Source organism: Myotis davidii, unplaced genomic scaffold (assembly GCF_000327345.1).
Source record: "Myotis davidii unplaced genomic scaffold, ASM32734v1 scaffold608, whole genome shotgun sequence".
NCBI classification, from domain to species: Eukaryota; Metazoa; Chordata; class Mammalia; order Chiroptera; family Vespertilionidae; genus Myotis; species Myotis davidii.
Genome location: NW_006300025.1, coordinates 3271169 through 3276613, shown reverse-complemented (window position 1 = coordinate 3276613; position 5445 = coordinate 3271169).

Genomic DNA, 5445 nt, shown 5'->3' with positions numbered 1-5445 from the left:
ATATGACCTGTCAGTCCTGGATAACAAAGTGTTAACATCTTTATGATTTCAAGAATTTTACTTTCTATATCTGTTTTACCTTATTGGTATAAGGAAATGAAAGTAATACATCTCAGGAAATAAAGTGGATGAATTTAACTTTTACAACTGTTTCAATCATAGTAGTATTTGTTTCCTATTCTGTCAGATTTTATTTCAGTATCCACAGGGATGATTTTGGTTGCAGGTAATAGAAAACCCAAATATAAAGCTGAATGACAAAGAATTTTTTTCTCTTATAATAAAAAGTGGTCCCAAGGCAGGTGGCTCCAGAGTCAACTAATTTAGCAGTTTAGTGACCGGACAGCCCAGACTCTCTCTGCCTCCCTACTTTGCTTTCCTTAATGTCCACAGCATGGCAGTTCCGTCCCTCAGGAGGTAAAATGCCTGCAGCCACTATAAGCATCGCACCCAGATATTACAATGTGCAAGGCAGGAAAAAGGGAACTATTTTTTCTTTGTGTCCTTTTAAGAACTCTTTCTCTTTTCCAGACATCATCAGAATTCCTCCCATTTTTTATTGACAAGTGTTGAGTCACACAGGCTTGAGCCTAAACACTTCACTGGCAAGGGACATGTTGCCACCATAATTGACTTAGCCGCATCAGGTTCCGTCCCCTGGAGCAAGGGAACAGCCAACTTCCCTAAAGGGCATGGCTTTGTGTGTGTGTTGGGGGTGGGGAAGGGTGGGGGCTCATGGGGGTAGGTAACCCCTGAACAGGAGGAGGAAGGGCCTGCTGTAGGAATGGTTAGGGTTAGGGAACTGGAGGAAGAGCAGTGTCTGCTGCTCCAGGTCACTCTCACTTTTAGTTTAAATGCTGTGGAGAACATGTTAACAAAAAACATTCAAACCTGTGAAGAATTTTTGTGAGTTTATTTGAGCCAAACTATTGACAGTTGCAGGAAAGCAGAACCTCAAGGGATTGAAATAATGCTCCAGAGAATGGCAGTTTCTCGTCTATTTTAAAATATATTTTACTGATTTTTTAACAGAGAGGAAGGGAGAGGGATAGAGAGCCAGAAACATCGATGAGAGAGAAACATCGATCAGCTGCTTCCTGCACACCCCCCACTGGGGTTGTGCCCGCCACCGAGGTACATGCCCTTGACCAGAATCGAACCTGTGACCCTTCAGTCCTCAGGCCGATGCTCTATCCACTGAGCCAGACTGGTTAGTGCTCTCATCTATTTTTATACATTGCAATCAAAGGAGGGGACATAGGTGGATTACATGAAATCCATTGGTGATAGATTAGAGAGGCAGGAGAAAGCAAAGCCGGGAAACCTTTGGGATTGGATAAGACGTAAAATGATAGACACATGCTTAGGTCGGTGCAGGAACAATTAACATAACAATGAAGGAATTGGTGATACCTGCCCTGGCGGCCAGGTACATTAGTTGTGCCCCAAGGGGTCCAGAAAAAGGGAAGTTACAAGTTACCTAGACATTTCAAGGACAGGTTATCATAGATGCAAAAAGACAAATGGGCTCAGTTAAGGTAAAGGTTGACCTTGTCAGTGAAGATACCGGCCTAATGAAACATGGTGACAACCGTGTTTGGATAAATGTTTACTATTTTAACCCTGCTGACTTGGCTTCTGTCATTATTCGCTTGCTAAAATAATGGAAAAGTTATTTTGATTTTCTGAATTATATAAATCATCCCATTCGATTGAATACCCGATTGATTGTAATTTGAATACCCCATGGGTTGTGGTCATACTGGTTTTAGAAAACACATTCCTCTGTACCTGGAGGCCAGGACTGCACAATTACTCTAAATTGCCCCAGTGGCCCCAGATAATATGTTCCTGTATCCGTTGACTCAGTGGTCCCAAGACCCAATCCCTCCAGATAATGGGTTTCTGTCAACTCAGTGGTCCCAAGACCCGAAACTATAATTAATCTTTGTAGATAACTAATCGGCTCAATCCAGTTTCTGTAACAAACTGCTTTTTTGCAAACCAGGTTCCTCATTCCAAACCTGGAGATGTAATCAATACCTTTGTGATTTTTGCCTATATAAATCTGGTGTTGGGGATATGTAAGCACTACGAGATTTGGAGAGCAGTGCCCCCTCATAGTCCCGGATTTGAAATAAATGTGACTCCTTAATTCAACTTCTTGAGGCCCTTGTGTGATTCGTGGGGTACATTACAACACTAGGAGGTGACTACCCAGCATAACTGCTTTTAGTTAAAGTTTAATTTCAGACCATCCTTTGTGATTACTTTAGGTCTTTGAGTTTGCAAGATTGCCATGCAGGCCTTCCCTGAACTTGTCAGGTTAACATGTGGCCCTTTTGTCCACACACCTATGGAAATAGTCAATTATGATAAAATTTTGAATATATTTTTAGGGAAAAATAAAATAATATTAAAACAATATAAATGGTACATACAACATGGCTGTGATATCTATAAGAAACAAAACTATCAGCATATTTTAATCTGTAAAACAATAGCTAAAGTTGTTTTTTTGCATCTAGCACATGGTCTGCGCTCAAATAAATACTTTGATTGAGTGGGGAGATTACCATAAGCTCCTTCTTGGGGAAATCAGCAGTTCCCATCTTCAATGCCACTCTATTTCTTCTTGTTTCTTACCTGTCTTGTTATCTTTCTGCTCTTTTTCATCTGGCTCTTCTGCACATTCCCAAGGTAATGACTTTTTTCTTTGTATTTCTGACTTGATTTATACTTTTGATTTATTTCTATTTATCTCTGAGGCCTTAGTATAGCTCCGGTTTGAGTTAAAAGACCTGCACAGGAGTTCTGCCCACATCCCTGACTGGCTCTGTTACCTTGGGCAGGTCACATAGGATCCTGAACCTGAGGTTTCTTTATCTTGACCAGATCTGTCCCATCTCTCTCACAGGGTTGTGGTGAGGATCAAATAAAAGTGTCTTTTAAAGCATAAGTGTGTAGCATTATTAATGTTCACAACCTCCCCAAATGGCCTTGTTTGCTCCCTGCCTAGATGCCCTGCATAAGCTTTGGTCATGGTGCCTTTTTTGCTACATGTTTGTTTACCTGTGTACCCTTGAAGGCCTTACATCTTATTCTGTTTAAATTTTCTAGCACTTGGCTTAGAGCTAATTGGTATGGATACAGGCTTAATAATGTTTGAACAAGTGGGTAAAGAATGTCTGTCTAGCACAGCCAGTGTGGCTCAGTGGTTGAGTGTTGATCCATGAACCAAGAGGCATATATATGTATATGTATATGTGTGTGTGAGTGTGTATATATATATATGTATATATATATATACATATATATATATATATTTTAAAAGAATGTCTCTCTAAAGGAACATACTCTTTATGGTCATACTCTTTCTGAGCAGAGTCTTCCTGTGATAGCTCTATACTTCTTGAAGGTAGCCTTGTTAAAAAGCAGTCTTTCAATACTTTCTTATGTTCCCATTTGCAGGATGCCAAATTCCAGTGCCTATGGTTGCCTTCCCAAGATCTTTACATATATTCATCTGATGAGTCTTGTTTTTGTTTTTCTAAATAAGGCAAATCAATAAATCATTCTAGATTTGGAATTAGAGATAGAAAATATTTTATATTTTTTGTTATTCATTTAACTAAATATGTTGAGTATCCTTTGGGTGCCAAGCTCTGTTCCTTGGGCTGGGAATACAGTAGTGAACAAAACAAGTGATATACCTGCTCTTAAGCAGCTTCTCATCCAGTAGAGTGATGATCAATGAAGAAGTAAATGAATAAATAAGATAATTTAAACTAATCTTAAGTGCTGTAGGAGGAAACATGTGAAAAAGTCTCCTAGACTAATGAGGAGTTCTCACACATGGAAATAAACTGAGTGCATTACATGTGTTATGCTCTTACTTTCACGGTGGATTGGGTTACTTTCAAGGGATCTAATTGTCTTGTTAGGTGAAGCCCAGCATCTTTCATACCTCATGGGAAGTGACTGTTACTTGGGCTTTTGGCTTGATGAGAACATCTCAGTCTATAAGAGGGTTCCTCAGCCTTAATGAGGACACTCTTTGTTCAGGTTGCTGATATTTGGGTGTCCTTGAGGGACCAAGGGAGGCCCTGAGAAGCTGGGGGAGTTGTTGACCATCCAGTAACCTTTCTGTACCATCTTGTTGCATCAGTGCACCCACATCCTCAATGCCAGGGAAATTGCTTGCATTCTCTGTCTTAGGCTTTTTGGTGGTGAGCAGTCGGGTATCCATCCATTGCAGAGTCTATGAAGAAGAAGATGGGGTGATAGGATGAAATGTGGAGTGAAATATAGGGACACTTTGTTAGTTTGTGTGATTCCAGTACTGAAGGATGCAAAGGAATGAGCTTTATGAAGATCTATGTGTGGAGGCAACATACTATCAGCCGTGGGTAAACTACGGCTCACGGGCCGGATCTGGCCCGTTTGAAATGAATAAAACTATTGAAATAAAAGACCGTACCCTTTTATGTAATGATGTTTACTTTGAATTTACATTAGTTCACACAAACACTCCATCCATGCTTTTGTTCTGGCCCTCAGGTCCAGTTTAAGAACCCACTGTGGCCCTCGAGTCAAAAAGTTTGCCCACCCCTGAATGCTCCCCAACTGGGGAACACATTTGGGAGTTTGAGGAATGGAAAAAAAGTCACTGGCTAGAGCAAGCATGTCAAACTCGAAGGCTAACACGGGCCAAATAAACAAGGTTTAAGTCTATGTGGGCTGCAAAAAAACAAAAGCTTCAGTTTTCATAGAAATGTAGGTTTATTTCGGTAGAGACATGCTGAATACAATGGGCTGAAATAAATGAGCAATCATTAACATAAAATAATAGAACATTTCAATAAAAATTAATATTTTTTTCTTGAGCATTATCTTATCAGACAGATTAATAAGTGTAATGCAAATCAACCTATTTTTCTTGTTCTCTGAAAGTGAAATATTTCCTGTTGTGCACACCAAACAAGTCAGTACAAGACTAATGACATGGCAACCAGCTGCTAAAATATTCACTGCTAGTATTAGTGGAGAGAAATGGTGCGCCTTTGGGTAAGGGAAATGAATGCAACATGATTATAGTTATCAGTCATTAGCGAACGTTGTAGTTCGTTATTAATAATTATTTATAACAGGATATTGTAAAAATTAAGTTATGAAATTTTTATTAAAATGTTTCTTACGTACCATTATATGGCTGGGCTGCAAAAATATTCGTTGCGGGCCAAGAGTTTGACATGCTTGTTCTAGCTGGTCTGTAAATACTGAGCCTGCACAGCTCTGGTCTTCTTGACCCCAGTCTCCTGCAGGGGTCGGCCTGTGGGGTAGGTGCCCAAGCCCAGGCAGATGGATGGAAATACTATTTTGTTTTGTCTTATAAGGGGTTAAAAGTAGTTTTTACATTTCTTTCATTTCTGAAGTTTTTTTTTG